Genomic DNA, 18,665 nt, shown 5'->3' with positions numbered 1-18,665 from the left:
GACTGCGGGTGCAGCAGGGCTGGAGGGAGGAGCCAGGTTTAACTGGACATGCCTCGTTCCGGAGCCTTCAGGGCCTCTCTGCCTGCTCTCCTTCACTGCCCTCCTGTCCGGCCTCGGTTACCCCAGGACAAAGTCCAGGGGACAAGCCGGGCGGGTCTGGGCTTTGCGGGGCTTGAAACTTACCCCGCTTGGGGGAGGTGGGGGCGGTCATTTAAGGAAAAGAAGGAAAGCATTCCGAGAAACTTCCATCTGCTTATGCCTATGTATTTAGCTGGCTCATCCTGGGGGCTGAGGGGGAAGGGGCTCCGGCATGGGAGGGAGCGGCAGCTCGAGCCCCTGCTGCCCTCTCCCCAGCACCCTCCACCCGCGCTGAGGACTGCCTCCCCATCCAGACCCTCCTGAGCCTGTCTCCCCGCCCCAGGCCTGTGCCTCTGCCCAGCCTTCCCTCGCCCCTTCCCTTCCCTGGCGAGCTCCTGCACGTCCTTTAAGATTCAGCCCAGACACCCTTGCCCCGGGACGCCTGCCCCGACCCGCTGGCCTTCCGGGGCCCCGTGCTCACATCCATCCGGCTCTGCTCAGAGCCTATCGCTCCACCCGTCCCCTCCCCACCCCTGGAGACAGTGCCAGCGGCATGTGACGGGCGCTCCCGAGCCCAGGGGTAGCCCCAGCACCAGGAGGTGCAGCTTCCTGCAGGTCAGTTGGTGGAATGAGTCTGTCCCACTCCCATCTGGGGGGCTATGCAGCCAACAGGGCTGCCATTCCCTGGTCACTGGGGTACAAGGTGGGGCCACCTGAGCCTCTGGGGTTCCAGCCGGGGGCAGGGATGGGTGGGCACAGCTGTCAGTCCCTGCCCAAGCTCAGGGAGGTCCCTCTGCCAGCTTTCTCTCAGAGGCCAGGTCAGCCTTGGGAGACCTGGCACCTCCACCCCTACCCCTGCCCCACGCACCTGCACGCATGGCGCACGAGGCCAGCCGTGGGGACCTCCCAGGGGCTAGGTTAGAACTAGGCTTTGAGACATGTAATGGGGGACATGAGGTCGGGGTGGGAGCGGGGGCCATTTACTGACCTGCGGGAGTAGCTGAGACCCTGCCACTCTGCTCAGAGGTCGGCAGGCCTCAAGGACGCTCACCCAGTGGTAGAAATGGAAAGACCTGGGTTCAAGCCCTTTTCCTGCTGTGTGACCTTGGCTCAATGACTGAACCTCTCTGAGCTACCACTTTCTTATCTGTACCATCAGGGTGATGTGAACCATTCTCCTGTTGGGGTAGGGGGTCAGTGGAGATATTAATGGAAGACACTTATAAATTACAAAGATTTATAATAACTCTAAAGTGAATTGAAGAATTCATGCCTAAGGGATTTGGCAAAACAAAGCATTTGATAGACGAAGAGCAAACAAAGGATTGTAATGATACTTTAAAATTCAGTTTTACGAGCATTTCCCTCCCTTCTCTTTAGCGAGATTGAGAAAGATCCTGTGTGAGGAAGCTCTTGGGACCCCTGCACGAGCCCTGGGCTCAGGCAGAACAGGGATCGTTTATCCCTTTGTGGCAGATTGAGATTATTTATGAACCCCAAAAAGAGATTATGTTTGTAAACAGATCTATTCCTCTGGGTGCGATCCCCTTTGACTGTCCTCTGTTCAGCTGAGATGTCTTTAATTAGACTATGTTAAGATTAGGGCTTTGATTCGACCGTGTCAGTAGGGTGCAACTCGTTTAAGTCCCCGCCTCCTTGGTGAGCTATATAAACAGACACTTGCAGGAGAAGACACACAGAGGAACAGAGAGCGCTCCCTAGACACGGAAGAGGAGAGAACTTTGACGCTGGGGCCCCGGAGAGAGCTGAGCCGGTTCCCTGAGAGTTTGCAGCTGAAGAGAACAGAGCAGCTGTGCCCTATGCCAGCCTACGGAAGTAGGTACACAGAGACGATGCACAGAGGAAGAGGGACAGCTCCACAGACACGGCAGAGAGATGGGCCATCCCCCCGATAGTCTGCAGCCCTGAGAAAGCCCCAGGGAGAGAGACGAGCCCTGCAGCCTACAGCTGAGATGGGAAGCAGCTGGGACCATGGAGCCTGAAGGGGAAAAAGGAAGGCCGAACTCACACAGATACAGGAAGTCATCTTGCTTCAACGCGTGGCCAGTGACTTGGGGTGAGAAACCAAGCTTGAGGTGGACTCTCTAGGGCCTTGTAACTATTAAGCTCTTACCCCAAATAAATACCCTTTATAAAAGCCAACAGATTTCTGGTACTTTGCACCAGCACCTCTTTTGGCTGACTAATACGCCCTCTTTTACAGATGAGGAAACTGAGGCTGCCGTGTGACTTGCACCGGCTATGGAACCTGGGGCAAAATCCAAGTGCCTTGCCTGGGATTTGGGGCCACATGGTAACCTGGAGGGTGGGGAGGGGAGGCGGTGTAGACGGTGTATAATTCCGTCCCATTCTGTTCCAACCTGCTGACACCTCCCAGACGGGCTCAGCACTGGGACTCGTGCCAGGGACTCGGTGCGGGCAGACAGGACTGGGCTCGGTCCTCAGGAAGCTCCAGTCTAGGGCGGAGAGAGGAAGAGAAGGCAGAAAAGAGGAGTAACGAAGGGGGGCACCCAGGGAGAGAGCAGGGCCTCTGAACTGGGTGCCCTCAGGTCCCCAGAGCCAGGGCCCGCCCCTGGAGGGAGGTGATGGTGGCCAACGCAGCAGGTGCAAACACACTTGGCCCCACTGGTCCTGGGACACCTGGATAGCAGGAGCCCACTGAGAGGGCAGGGGCGGAAAGAGAGAAGGGCTGCCCGGATTCCTCTGTCCATCAGGGTTAGGCAGGAACTGTTCCCACGGAGACCCTCCCTGTCCCTCCAGGCCAGCCAATGCCACTCCTCCAGGCAGTCCTCCCAGATACCCTCTGCTGGCAGGACCCAACCTTCCTCCAACTCCCAGACCTCCCTGGAGCCCCTTTCGGGCTCTGATGCCTTTGTGTCAGGCCACCCTGGTCAGCCTCTAAGCCAACTTCCAGAGGGAAGTCATCTAACTCAGCTCCTCGCCCCCACTGCCAATCACGGGTGGAATAGAGATGTCTTCCCTTTCGCCCCGCACTTGAACTTGCTGCTTTTCATAGACCTAGTTTAACCCCTGGTGCAAGCACTTTTTTTTTTTAACCTTGCAAGCCGTGCGGTATTGTGCACTGTCCAGGTGCCCGGTGGCACTGCTTCATCCAAGTCCGTGACCCTGGAAAACAGCAATGGTTAAAGGGAATCCCCCCACGCTTTTGTGCTCGGGGGAAAACGACTTGCTACAGAGACCCACCCCCGTGGCTAGATTAGGCTCCCGGGCGCCCCCTTGTTTACCTGTGACAAGGCACAGACCCTCCAAATGCCCATTCTTTACCTCACACCTAATTAGTTGAGCTGCTTGTCCCGCTGACCGGTTGGAACAAAATCCTTGTTAATCAAACTTTAGTTATGCTTCTCTCCTTCCAGGCCTCTGAATTTTAAGGGTGCCTCCAGAAAATAGGCTGTTTCAGCAGAAAACATTCTGACTTCCTCTCTGATTACGCTGCCCCTTCACCACCCTTCTCCATTTCCCACATCTGCTTGCTCACTCTTCTCTGTAAAAGAACGCTCTTTTTGCCTAAACCTGGTCTTTCTATTGCAATGGTCCCTTTCCCCCTTGCAATAATCTTTTGGAATAAAGTCTCCAATGTGTTTTTTGTTTCACCTGGACTGTGCAATGAAAAGTCCAGGGCCCGTAGTGTTGTAGCAGAGAGAAGTCGGGTGTGAGGGGTATGAAAGTCCAGGACGTGAGAAGCCGAGAAGGAAGATTTATTATGACCAGCTGGACTCTGCAGACTCCTGTCCTAAAAAAGACTGAGCCCCGAATAGGATTTTTGGGTCCCTTTTATACAGAGGATGTAGGAGTGGGGAGTCAAATGGTGCTTACATGCAAAGGACCTTTTCTTTAGCTTCTTCAAATGTTTTCTCTGAGTATCAGATAGGTTATATCCTCCAGGTTAGCATGAATTAACACATACCCCCCTTCCAGGTAAGCTTTAAATAACACATTTAGTTTGTATCCTCCCTGAATATCCAAAGCCTATAGCGTTTATACCTCTCAATTGGCTTTCCAGGGAACTCGGCATACTTGGATATAGAATAAGTTTGAATTTATGCACGGGCCATTTTAATAGGGTGGGTGGCCTTGCACGAGCCACAGGGCAGCCTCCCCGAGCCTGGCGGCGGCCCCCCCGGGCAGCTGTGAGTCAGCATGAAATGATGCCCGAAGGGCACGCAGCCGGGCACTGGTCCCCCCACTCACCAGGCGGCATCAGGGCCAACTACTATTATTATCTGGAGCCAGCGCTGAGGAGGTGGTGAGAAATGCATATTTAATAAATGGACTCACGAATGTGCAAATGGGCCTCGGCCTTGAGCAGAGTTGGTGCGACCGGAAGCAGGTGGGTGTCGGGAAACTTTTTTCTCTACCGGGAGACTTGAGGCTAATTGGAATTCGGATGGTGCTAAACTGCTGGGCTTGGGCAAGGCAGCCCTGAAGCTGTCTGCCTTCTTGGTTAAAGTGAGTTACAATTCCCCAGAGACTGGGGGGCCTGGCGCTTCTCTCCACTGGAGAACAAATGGGTTGGCCTGCTGGTTCTGGCAGAACGGCTTTCCTTCCTGTTTCCCTGCCCCCAGGGCCCCGCTGTATGCACCGATAGGGGGTGGGGGGGAGGTGGCCAGGCCTCCTCCGGGAGGAGGTGCTGGGAGCCCGGTGCAGCTGGGTCCATGGGGGGAGACAGGAAATCTCTGGTTAGGCTAAATGGGCCCCCCTCTCCCTACTCATTTTGATGAGCAGAGAGGAACGAGACAAGCAGAGAGGAACGACATTCAGGCAGGAGGGCACATCAAGCTAATGTCAGTTTCCAAAGGCTACAGGGCCTGATGGGACAAGGCTACTTGCCCACACGATAGTCGGGGGGCACTATGGGGCCAGCACTGTCCTTCCTAAGGAGAAATAATCTTTCCATCTATTGGTTAAACTAAACTCAAGATCTGCCTTGGGGGAGTGGGGGTCATCACGTGTTGAGGGAACCCCCCACCCCACCCACCCTCTGGGACCAACCTCGGGGGAGGGGACCCACGGGGTCCAGCCCATGCCTGCAAGGGACAGTGGGAGCAAAGGTCTTGGTTTCTGGGGTGAGCACAGATCACCCACTAGGAGAGGAAGCCAGCTGGGCAAGGGTGGGCCTGCTGGCTGGGAGAGAGGGGCGTATCTGAGTCTTGGAATCCGCCAGCATGTGTGCTGGCGGGGGCCCCTGAATTCACCCAGCCCGGCGGTACCCCCAGCACCCGGGTGGGTGGGGGACAGTGTCCTCCATTCCCAGGGCCCAGACCATTGTGGAGGGGGGGGTGGGTAGAAGAAGAGGTTTGTCTGGGCTGGTGGACTGTGTGCCAGGCACCTGGAGGACAAGCTCCTCGAGGTTGTGGGGGCGCCCAGAGGAGGGGGACCCTGTGCCCCTGGCCTGGGGGCTGCCCTCAGGGTGGGGGAGGGCCTCTTCCTGGTTCAGGTCGATGTCCTGATTCTGGAGCTTCAGACCGACCCAGCCCAGACGGAAGCTTCCAGACTTAGCCCCATCAGACGCTGCTCTCAGGCAAGCCAGGCCCTCTTCCCCGCCAGTCGCCAGTCGGGGAGGCTAAGGTCAAGTTCCTGGAGGGAATCTGGCGGTTGGATGATCCCCGTCATCTGTCCTTGGGCTACTTGCCTGCTTTGGGGAGAGTGATTACTGCCAGAGAAGCAAGCCCTGGTGGGGGAGATCAGGCAGGAGGGAACGCACGGGACAGCCCCGCCTCCGCCCTTTCCCAGCTCTTGACCTTGAGCCGCCCCCGAGCCTCCATTTCCCCAGGTCTGTCTGAGAAGGTGGCACTGGCTCTCGTCTTTTGAAAGTCCTCTGGCCCTGGACATTTTTGGCTCTTCCGGGCTTCTTAGGGCTTCATTTGCATTCTTGGACTAAGAATGTTGACTGTACTTCATGCTCAGCCGCACATTTAAATGCTCACACGGGCTTTATTTTGGAGAAGTAACTCTGAACGCTGGCAGAGCAGGCACCCCCCCGGGAGAGGCAATCAGCCCCCCGTGGAGGCTGGAGCGAGGAGGGGTTGAGCCTCCTGGCCTGGGGGGCTGGGGGGAGGCGCCATCCAATGAGAGCCTCTCCCCGGGGGCTGTCGCCAGGCTGTTGGGAAATGTCTCATTTTTATATGTAAATAAATCATTTCCAGAGATTGCTCTGATCACAGCAGGGCTGCTGCTAAAATGTTTTAAGTGGGTCCTTTGCCTCTGTAAACTTTGTTAAGCATTATTATCAAGTTTGGCTCTGTTTTCTTCTGCTGATTTTACAGAATCACCGACTCCTGCTGCTGCAGGGAAACTAGAAGGCATCTAGCCTGCTCTGCTGTTGTTTCCCGCTTGCACACCTCATGGGGACCGAGAGCTCACTATCAACAGGCCACCCATCCTGGGTGGACAGCATAGACTGCTGGAAGGGGCGACTTAGGTGAGCTGGAATCAGAACTCTCCCGCTGTACCCTGGGGCCACAGCTTGCTCTGGCCTCACAGAATGAGCTTACCCATCATATATACTCACACACACATGTGACCTGTGTATTGGACCAGGGCTCTAGAACATCCTTCTCCTGGCCCTGGACCCTCCCCGCTTCTGTTCTGCCCCTCAAATACACAGAGTCCAGGCCAGGCCGCCTGGGGTCCCGGCACGGGATACCTCTCTGCCATCACGCTCTCTTTCCAGGTTCCCTTCTCCAGGAACTCAGCTCAAACGTCACTTTCTCAGGGAGGCCCTCCCTGGCCATCCTCAGTAAAGTAGCCCCCAGCCCTCTTCACTCTTTATTGCACTAACCTATGCCATCTTCTTCAGCACTTGTGATACTATTTGATAATATGATATAATCATAACATAGTATTGTTACCGGGTTTTGTCTAGGTTCCTGGCTATGCTGCAGAAATTAATTTCAAGAGCACGTCGGGTGAGTTAGGCCAGTAATTTATTCAGGCAGGGAGAAGCAAGAAATGGGAGAAAATAACAGATCACGGGTCCCAGGTGGAGAGGAAGGGGCTGAAAAGTGATAAAGTGGGCTGATTTACAGACTACAATTCCCCATTATAGATTATAAATGCCCAGGTTTTGCTTGCGTGGCCACCGTAGCAGAGAAAAAATGGCAAAGAGTGGGGCGCAGAGGGCAGGAACAGGGGTCCAAAGGTGAGAGCGCAAGTTCAGGCCTTGTACCTGCTTTTTGAACCATTAATTATTCCACCCCTTTGGCAGGGGAGGAGTCCCAGGTGTTTGCTGTTTTGATTGGTTACCCCCCCCCATCAATCCCCCAGTGAGGACCCAATGATAAAGTCCTTGGGGAATATCCTGGGTTCTCCTGGCTTCCAGAAGAAGTCTTTGTTCTGAATGGCAGAATCCTGGGGGTGGGGGTCCTCCAGCAGCCATCTTGGGGGTTACTGATGTCCACGTGGACTCTCTGCCAGGTTCCAGATCCCTCTATTGATTCTCTCTCTTACTAGCCTGCTTCAATATGATACAGTCTAATCCATGTTTTACTTATTTACTTGTCACTGTCTCTCTTCCCAATTAGAAGGCAAGCCCTCCAGGATGGGGTATTTGTCTGTCCCCGGCTATAATTCCAAGTCTGGCACACAGTAGGTGCTCAATAAATGCTTGTTCTGGGAATGAGGCTCTCAAGTCCCCAGAGTCCCCTCGCCACTGCCTCTTCACAGGATATGGGCTGGGGTCCTTCTCGCTGGAAGATTCCCTCTTGACCACGTCAATGGGTTGAAAACCCATTGGCAGCAGGGTCTGTGTGCAACACAAATCTTCCCTGGAGGTAAGGTGCACTGTAATAAATAGATAAAAGGGACAAACAGGAAGGGAATCTGGTTTAAGTGGAGGGGGGAGACGACAGGCTCCCCTTGCCCCCTGGCTGCCCGAGCAGAGGCTCCTGCTGTGAGGTCTGTTTCCGCCTGCCCATACTCACACCTGCTTTGTCCGGTAACAGTGCCCATTCTCAGACTAGCTCTGGCCACGGCGATTGGTTCAGGAAGGACCCGTGAGCCACCTCGGTTCAAAGAGTCTAGCCTTGGACCTTTCCTTAGAAACACTGAAAGGAAATCTGCTCTTGGCTCTGCGGCTGCTGGCAATGTTGGATCCTAGCTCAGATCTGTTGGGTCCACAAGAGAAAGCCTTCCTGATAAGAAAACTGAAAGAGAGGACAGCAGACCACAGAGAAGGCAAGCAAGCAAGCAAGCACGTCTTAATGACAGCCTTTGGCTCCTGGGCCCGGCTGTACCTGAAACCCTGGACTTTGCGGGTACCTGAACCAACACGTTTTCCTGTTTTGCTTAAGCCTGTGTGAGCTGGGCTTTCTCTCGTGGAGCTGAATCCTGACGGCTCTAGGAAGGTCCATGGAACATGGATTGAAAACTGCTGTTAGATATCACTGCGACAGCCAGGCAGAATGCACTGGATACTTCAGTTTCTGCTGGTGGTTTTAATGGTTAACAGTAAGAACAATGTTCACATCTTTCACTTTAGTTCTTTTCAGCTTTCACCAAGTTTTCAGAAGAACTGTGGAACAATAATTCTACTTGTATTCTGAGGTTGAGGGACTTAACCGAAGTCACTGGACTATCGGATGACAGAAATGCTTCCACAAGAGTTTTTCAGGATTTATAACAAAGATGGCAGAAACGGCTTCATCTTTCAACTTCCTCAAAAGCGTACACACATTTGTTAAAAAACAAACAGAGCAAGCCTCCCAGAGTTAAATGAGCAAAGAACTTGAGCAGAGAATTCACAGAACAAGTAATTCGGGAAGTGTATTAGTCAGCCAAAGGGGTGCTGATGCAAAATACCAGAAATCGGTTGGTTTTTATAAAGGGCATTTATTTGGGGTAGGAGCTTACAGATACCACGCCATAAAGCATAAGTTACTTCCCTCACCAAAGTCTATTTTCACGTGTTGGAGCAAGACGGCTGCTGACGGCTATGAGGGTTCAGGCTTCCTGGGTTCCTCCCTTCCAGGGTCTTGCTTCTCTCTGGGCTCAGGTTTCCTCTCTTCCTAGGGCTTGCTTCTTTCTCCTCTCTGAGCTTATTTCTCAGGACTCCAGCTTAAGACTTCAGCATCAAACTCCAACATCAAAACTCCAGCTTGGGAAGTGGATGTGGCTCAACTGATAGAGCATTCGCCTACCATGTAGGAGGTCCAGGGTTCGAGCCCAGGGCCTCCTGACTAGTGTGGTGAGCTGGCCCACGTGCAGTGCTGCCACACACAGGGTGTGCCATGCCATGCAGGGGTGCCCTCCACGTTGGGAAGCCCCACTCACAAGGAGTGCACTCCGCAAGGAGAGCTGCCCTGCGTGAAAAATGCAGCCTGCCCAAGAGTGGCACTGTACCCACAGAGAGATGACACAGCAAGATGACACAACAAAAAAGAGACTCATCCCAATGCCACCTAAAAAGAATGCAAGCGGACACAGAAGAACACAAAGTGAATGGACACAGAGAGCAGACAACAGGGCGGGGGGAGAGAAATAAATAAATAAATAAATAAATGTTAAAAAAAAAAACAACCAAAACTCCAACATTAAAGGCACTCAACTCTGTCCTTTGCCATGCCTTTTATCTGTGCGTCGCCACCCACCAAGGGGCGGGGACTCAACACCCTAATGATGGGGTCCTATCAAAGCCCCATCATAACTTAGTCATGCCTAGATACAGACCAGATTACAAACATAATCCAATATCTATATTTGGAATTCATAACCATATCAAACTGCTACAGAAAGTGAGCATAAAATGGAAAAAAACGTTCAAGCTCATAGGTGATGCAAGAAATCCAAACCAACATAAGATGATGAAATTTTTTCTCATCTTGAAAATGTTCAAAGATGAAAACAAACCCTGAATGTTGACCTGGATACAGGGACACTGACCCTTTTCCACGATTCTGGCAGAAATGTAAACAAGTACAATCCTTTTGCAAAGCAATTTGGCAAAAACATGCTTAGAACAGGGGCTGGCGAATGTTTTCTGGAAAGGGCCAGAGAGTAAATATTTTCGGCATTAGGAACCATATGGTCTCTGCTGCGACCGTCAACCTGCCGCTGTGGTGCGAAGGCAGCCAAATGTGTCAATGAATGGGCAAGGCTGTGCTTCAATAAAACTTTATTTATAAAGACAAGTGGCAGCCTGGATCTGCCCCGCAGGCCGCAGTTTGCTGACCCCTGGTTTTAAACACACATTTTAAATTTATTAGTAAAATGGTGTTTAGAAAAACCATGTGTTTTCATGGAAATATACTTGGGATGTAAAGTTAAATGAAAAAAGGGCAGACTACCTAGGATATAAAACTAAGTGAAAACTACCAGGCTAGCCGAGGGTATATAATCATAACCACGCAAAGAAAACTCACAGGCATAGACCACTATGAGAGAGAGCAAACTACTTGAATTAGTTATTGCTGCATAAAAATAAAAGGAAAACCACTGTATTAGTCAGTCAAAGGGGTGCTGATGCAAAATACCAGAAATTGGTTGTTTTTTTAATAAAGGGTATTTTTTTTGGGTAGAAGCTTGCAGTTACCAGGCCATAAAGTATAAGTTACTTCTCCTACCAAGGTCTTTTGCCACATGTTAGAGCAAGATGGTTGCTGACACCTGCCAGGGTTCAGGCTTCCTGGGTTCTTCTCTTCCTGGGGCTTGCCTCGCTCTGTTTTCTCCACAAGGTCAGCTTAGACTAGGAGGCTCAATGGGCTTTGCCTCTCTCCACAACGCCAGCTGTAGACTACTAGATAAACAGCTAGTTTCTCTTTCTGGGGCATCTCTCTTTCCTCATGACCAAGTTCCTCTGTGTGCTTACTTCCTGGGAATCCAGCTCAAGATTCCAGCATCAAAACTCCAACATCAAAACTCCAAACTCCTAACTCCGTTCTCTGTGGTGTGGTTTTGTTGGGCGGGGACTCAACGTCCTACTGATGTGGCCCAATCAAAGCCTTAATCATTATTTAATCAAGTAAAAGTAAAACTTCGAATCCAATGCATGCTAATATGCCCAGGGAAAAGACCCATTTACAAGATAATCCAATAATATCAAATTGCTACAACCGCCCTAAAATGTAGGAGCTTATGACAGCCACCATTCATTATTCTTACAAGTCTGCAGGCTGGCTGCACTGCACGTGGGCTGGGCACAGCTGACTCCAGGGACTAGCTGGCGTCGCTCTAAGCCAGCCTCGGGACGGCTCGGCCGCACGTCACTCATGACATCTGCCTCTTTTTCCCCTCATTGACGTTATGTCCAAATCTTAGCCTGTCCCGAAGCTGAGAGTTCTTTGCGATTCCGATGCTGCCTCTGGAGACTCCGAGCCCCAAGTGTTCACCTGGGAGAGAGAGAGCCCAGCTCCAGCTTCTGCAGGCCGGCCAAGGCCGCCGCCACCGCCACCCCGCCACGATGGCTCAGCAACTGCGGCAACTCCAGCATCACCCCCCTTCCTCCACCAACACAACCCAACAGCCGCAGCAGCCACTGCAAGAGCCACCATGACATCCCAGCAACCCCGACTGCGATGGCGGTTACGCAGCCCAACGGCGGTTACGCAGCCCAATGACCGCCCGGGCAACCACCACAAAATCCCAGCCACCCGAGGGCCCAGCCGCCCGAACCACCCCCACCCCCACCATAGCTCCAGGTCCCGTAGCAGCTGCCCGGCCCACAGCCCCGGTCACCTTGCAGGCATCAGCCCTGTCCTGCGCCGGTCACTCATTCGACCGGCACAGCAACCCCAGGAGGCAGATACACATGAGCCCTTTTTACAAATGGAAACGCTGGGGCCCAGAGAGGCAGATGGACTTGCCAAGGGTCCACATGATAGTACCCATGTTGCGTTGATTCTAACACACGCATTTCACCATCTCTACAGTAGGGCTGCACCCCACCGTCCGTGTTGCCTGGCGGCAGCTGTCATTACCTGCGCACGCACATTGAACCTTGCAGAAAGCGGGCGGTGGCATGGCAGAAAATCCCGGCGATGACAGAGGAGCATTCCTTTAAAAAATGTCGGCGTGATGGCCCAGAGCAAATACCCCGTGGGCAAAGGTAGGCAAAGACGACTCTGCCTCCAAATGGCAAGAAGTTTTAGGAGCAACCTTAAGCAATTTTTATTTTTGCTTATATTTTCCTCTGTATGTATGCACTGGAGGGATACATGATTTAAAAACAACTAGGTTTAAGCATGTCTAAAACAGCCCTCTGGTTGCCTTCTTGTTCTCAGCAGGTTCCAACGATGGGAGGCCTGGGTCCATTTTGATTAATATCAAATAAAAATGCAAAGTGCTGAAATGTAAAACAGTGCCGCTGCTGTGGAAAACAGTTTGGCAACTCCTCAAAAAGTTAAACATAGAATTACCGTATTGCCCGGCAATCCAGCTCCTGGTATATACCCGAAACTCAGCCTGGTATTTGTACACCAGTGTTCACTGCAGCTTTATTCACAATAACCCAAAGGTGGACACAACCTCAGTGCCCTCCTACAGACGAATAGATAAACAAAATGCAGTACACACACACGATGGGCCATTTGGCTGTAAAGAGGAATGAAGCTCCGAGGCATTTTGCAGCGTGGATGGAGCTTGAAGACATGATGCTGAGTGAAATAAGCAAGGTACATAAGGCGAATGCTGTATGATTCCACTTGTGTGAAGTATCTAGAAATTCATAGAGACCGAAAGCAGATTAGAGGTAATCGGGGCTGGGGGAGGAGGGAATGGGGATTGTTGCTTGGAGGCTATAGAGTTTTTGGAAATTTCGGAAATTTTAAAATAAATCAATTATTAAACTTAATTTTTAAAAAGGAAAGAAACTAACTAAGGTAAGTTAGTTGATTGGCTTAGCACGGAGACTAACCCTAGTTATCTCTAAATTGCATAATCCTCCACTTCTTCAGTTGCTTCTCTAATTAGACTGAGAGATCCCAGGGTCCCTTTTTGTGCCCAGAGTGTTTTGTAACTTAAATCTAGAGATATTTATTGGATGAAGTGAATCCATCACAGTTCGAAAATAAGCAGAAAAATATTCAAAGTGATAAGAAAGCATCAAGTCGTCGTTTCTTTGGCAGTGGTTGACTCTTCCTTGGTGGGACACAAAATAATGGTGCATCTTAAAAGTAACGGCGCCTTAGATTCTGTGAAGTAGGGTAAATGGTCAGCCTCTGGGAGAAATCCTCCGGCATCCACAGAAGAAGTCACGAGTCTAGTAAAGGGATTATTTACAAAGGTTGGGCAGTGAAGGAAGTCAACAAGGGATGGTGCAGCATCTCAGGGCTGGCAACAGCTGGGGGCCTGAAGAGCAAGGAGAGGGGGCTGCAGTCTTTGGTAGGGAAAGAATCAGGGAACAAATACCCCAACCTCACTCTCTCTGGACCCTCTGATTTTGCCTCCCATCGTTGGAACCCACTGAGAACCTGAAGGCAAGAGTCATTCAGTGCGGCCATCAGAGGTCACCTGCCTGGGACACAGACCCGGGCAGAGATGGGGGGAGGACCTGGAGGGGCGAATGGGAAAGCCCCGGCTGAGGCGGAGCCCACGTTCCACCGTGCTTCTCCAGACTCCACCCCTGAGCTCCTAACCGCAGGGCAGTGCGTGCATGTCCTGGGCACCAAGACAGGGGGCCGGGTGGGAGCCGACACCTCCAACTCCATCCCTGCTTGGGAAAGGCTGAGAATCTCCTCCACACTCCGTGGGCCTGGCCGCCCCCTCCGGGCATACCGTGGCCAGGTCCGGCCTTGACAGAGCCCCCTCTCCCTGCCCAGCTCCCAGCTGACAGTGTGGAACTCTGGGGGCAGGGGGTGGGGGGTGAAAAACGGCTGTGGGGAGGAACCTTGGCTCAAGGACCGGCAGCCTTCAGCTCACGCGTCTGACGATGGGCAGCAGGCCCTGGGCGGAGGGGTGTTTATAGCTCGCAAGGGTGAGTTGTGCGTATTTCAAGCTTGGCCCAAGTGCCTTCTTGCCCAACCGGCTTGGCGGGCAGTCTCGATTCTGATTTAGAGCTCTGGACTTGCCAACTTGAATTTTGACGCCATCTCCTCTGTTTGCCAAATCTGCCGCAGTACGTGGGATTATGGGATCAGGGGAAGTCAGAGCTGGGCCACCATTCCAGACCCCTGTCCACTGCACAGACAGGGAAACGGACACCCAGAAAGAGAAGGCGCTGGCCCCGGGCATGTCCCGTGGGGTGGAACAGGAGCCTGGCAGTTGCTGTCTGTTGCCTGCATTTGGCTTATTTGGGCCTTTGGCTGTGTGACCTCGGACGGTCTTCCTGTCCTCAGTTTCCTACTCTGTAAAATGGGCGTGAGAAAAGTACCTACCTCACAGCTGGTAGTGAGAGTCAAATGTGCTCTGAGACAGGCAGATTGTGTCGACTCTTTAGCAGTACCTAGAGCTGGTCCCTCTCCAAAGCTCTGGTGAACTAGCTCAGAGTAGGTCCTCGGCATTTACTGAATGACTTAGTGAGCGTGGGAGGGGTTTCACAGGCTGCAAAGTGTGCAGGACGTGCTACTCTTCGTGTTAACTGGTGGCTCTGTAATGGGGCCACAGGAAAGGGTTTGCCATGTGACATAGCTGCTCAGCCCGGAACGTACCAGGCTCTTTGCCTTCTCTCTAAGCACTTTTAGGAGAGTCTGCAGGCCCCGGGGAGTAGGCATCGCATGTGGCATGTCCACGAAATAGCCAGCGTGCGCTGGGAAAGGGCCTGCCTTGCACAGCTCCATCACATTGTTGTCTGGAGGGGCGGCAGCTCCTGGAGCTGTGCCACGTGCAGGCTGCGCAACTGTATGTCGCAGCCCTCGCTGGAACTGCGTGAAATGGACTCTGCTGATAGAGTCGAGGGCACGTCCAGAAATGGCCCGTAAGGGTGTAGCTGTCCCCATCTGTTCTGCCCTCTTGGGCGGGGCAGCTATGGAGGAGGGGACAGAGCACGGGGTAAGGGACAAGGGCCTCGGCTTGCGTCTCGGGGATCTGGGCCACCCTCTTCCCTTGTGTGGGTGTGGCAGGAACACCCCTATCCACTGGCCTCCCCCAGCGGGGCCTCGGCTGTGGATTTGCCGACTGCCCTGCTTCCCAGCGGGGTGATGCAAACTGAGCACCCACATCAGCCTGGAGCCCAGGAATGCAGAGTCCCTGGCCCCCCCTTAGCTCCTGGGTCCCACTCTGCAGTGCCCAGTACCCTGCACATGAACAAGTGCCCCCCGGGATTCTCTTTCCAGATCTGGCGTTGGCGAACTCCTGGACCACGGGTCTTCACGTCCAGTATCGCCACAATGCCTTGGCGAGGCCGGGGGCTATTGACACCCCCAGTCCGCATGAGGAAGGCAGGCTCGGAGGCAGGAGGGGACTTGCTCCAGGTTGCAGCCGGGATATGTCATCTCTGAAGACACGTGCGGGTGTCGCTCTGCAGCCCCTGCGCTCTTGCTCCTGCACTCCTGATAGCTTGAGGACCTGGATTTCCATTGTTCTGTTGGTTACACTTAACACTGGAGCTGGGGCAGGTGGCTGGGGAACCGGCTCTGAACATTTTCCCCTCTCTCAGTCAGCCCTGCCTGCTGCGGGAGCCCGGCTGTTTGGAGCTCAAGGCCGTGGTTAGCAATGTCTGGGTCCACCTGGTGGCGGCCCTGGGATCTGCAGGCAGGTTCCCAGAAGGCCATAATGGGGTTTGCAGAGCACCTGCCCCAGGACCCCCAATCTGTGCGCTGGAGGCAATGGCCACTTCATTTATTACGGAGACAGGACAGCTCCACAGGGCACCAGTGTCCATCGGAGGGGTTCGCCTCTTCTGACTCAGGTTTAGAAGTCGCCAGCCTGAACCGACTTGGCTGGGGTGCATTTGTGGACCCCCCAAGAATTCTTTGCTCCGTAGCACAAAGGAGAAAACAGGCCAGTCGTGTCCAGGCTATGGCTCATGGAATCAAGAGGCTCTGAGGCAGGCCCTCTCCGGTCCAGCAAGCTAGGACTGCCTCTGGGCCTCAGTTTCCCCGTCTGTCAAGGAAGAGGCTGGATTAGATCTCTGAGGATGCTCCTGGCTGTGAAATCCTCTATGTCATGACTTGGGACCGCAGGTGACACTTAGGTAGGACTAAAATTATTCTTTTTGAAGTCGGAGTTTCAGGATTTGGGGAGAGGTGGGCAGACACCCCCGAGCTTGGAAATGGGCAAGGGAAGCAGAAGGGCCGAATTGCACCCAGCGCTCCTCGAGAACTCCTGTACTCACCCGGCGAGTTTTGAAGATGTGCAAATTAAAGCATAATTGGAAAATGAGCCTGTAACCCCTGGGCCAGGGGCAGCAGGGGCAGGGCTGCTGACTTGATCACAGCCTAATGTTGTTACTGCGGGGCTCGACCAGGCTAATGAATGTGAATGGAGCCCATGTCAACTCAGGATTGATTCAGTTTGGCTTGCACATCTCCGGGAACTGGGATCCCTGACTGCCCCCTGAGACACTCAGCACCTCCCTGTGGCAGTGTTGGTGGTCTCAAGCAACGGAGTGCCTCCCCCTTGGCGCACACGATGCAGGCAGTAGAGGGGACCAGCCATTCTGGATTAAGAAGACCAGGTGGCTTGTTACACAGCAAGAGCTAACCCATACACCCACTCATCAGGTAGATGACAATCATGTGACCTGATATGCACCAATGAGCCTACAGAGACTGCTGCCTGGCCACCCCAAATCTGCTTCCCCTTCTTCCTGCGCACATCGCCAGGTGCTGAGCCTAGTCAATGCACAGTGAATTGAAGCAACCTGTGCCACTGCTGGGCTGAGGCTGGGAAGAAGTGGGCGCATCCCCTGCTGGCTGCAGATATGACAACAAGTCCCCACGGCAGGGGTCAGCCTGCTTTTGCCTGACCTACAAGCTAAGACTGGTTTTCACATCTTTAAAGTGTTGTAAAAAACAAAGACAAAGGCAAGCATGTGATGGAGACCCGTGGAACCCACAGAGCCTGAACTCTTCACTATCTTGCCCTTTCCCGAAAAATTTGTTGACTTCTGCCCAAGAGGTTGGTCGAACCACAGGAGGAAGGAGTCTGAGTCCTTGGACAGCTGCCTGGAGAAAAGTCCAGAAATAACCACTGGGTATTACATGAGGGTAAAAAAAAAAAAAAAATATATATATATATATATATATACACACACACACACACACTTTTTTTTAATGCAACTTTATTGAAGTATAATTTACATATGTTAAAGTTCACTCTTTAGTGCACAGTTCTATGAGTTGTGACAAACACATACTGGTAACTACCAACATAATCAACATATAGAAAAGTTCCATCCCCCCCCCCCCCAAATTCCCCTGTGCCCTTTCTTTTTATCTCTCTCTTAATTTTTAAAAAAATGTTACATTAAAAAATATAAGAGGTCCCCATATACCCCCTAACCCCTCACCCCACTCCTCCCACATCAACAACTCTTTAATCATTGAAATATATTTTTATAGTTTAAGCCATCGTAACATACCTTTGAAGTCTAGTTTTCATTGCAGCTGCCCCTTGACTGCCTATTACAGAGATACTGTGAGGTTTTTAAATTTGTTTTTATTACAGCAGTTACAGGTTTATAGAAAAATCACACCGAAAGTACAGGCTTCCCATATATCCACCTCACAGACACACAGAGTTTTCCTTATTAGTAACATTTTGGGTTAATGTGGTACTTTTGTTACAGTTGGTGAAACAATATTATTATATTATGAGCTATCATCCATGGTTTACATTAGGGTTTGCTGTTTGTTTTTTACAGCACTGTGTGTTCTTGTTTTTGTTTTTGTTTTTAATTTTTATTCTGGTAACATATATGCAACCTAAAACTCCCCATTTTGACCACCTCCAAGTACACAATTCAGCAGTGTTAATTACATTCAAAATGTGCTACCGTTCTCACCATCCACCACCACAACGTTTCCATCATCCCCAACAAAACCTCTGAACCACGTAAGAATTGACTCCCCCTTCCCTACCCCCACCCCCACCCTTGCCTCAGCCCTGCATTCTCATTATTTCATGCGAGGGGAGGATACAATTTTTGTCCTTTTGTATCTGGCTTATTTCATGCAACATGATGTCTTCCAGGCTCATCCATGTTGTCTCATGTACAAGGACTTTATCTCTTTATAAAAATAATAAGAGATAAAGCACAGTGGAATAACATTTCCATTGTACATGTATACCACGTTTTGTTTCTCTATTCATCAGTCGATGGCCATTTGGGTTGCCTCCATCTTTTGGCGATTGTGAATATTGCCCATCAGCGTGTAACACCGTTGAGATTTTCACTTAGACTTCTGGGAAATAGATTCTTGTTTTCAAATCCTAGACTGGAAACCTGGGAGGAGGCGGGACTGAAGGGCTGCCCCACCTGCTGCAAATGAAATCTGGGACTTAGGCCTCCAGAGGGAGGTGCGTGGGTCAGTTAGGCAGCAACCTGATTCCAGGACATTATTTGAACCCTGGAGCCAGCCATACCTGCAGCTGACCCTATCTTGGCTTTCAAGCCTTCCAAAAGCTACTGAATTCCCCTTTTACTTAAGACAGTTTGGGACAGTTTCTTTTAC

Source organism: Dasypus novemcinctus, chromosome 3, assembly GCF_030445035.2.
Source record: "Dasypus novemcinctus isolate mDasNov1 chromosome 3, mDasNov1.1.hap2, whole genome shotgun sequence".
Lineage (NCBI taxonomy): Eukaryota > Metazoa > Chordata > Mammalia > Cingulata > Dasypodidae > Dasypus > Dasypus novemcinctus.
The sequence above is the reverse complement of the archived record's forward strand: the minus strand, read 5'-3'. Positions refer to the sequence as shown.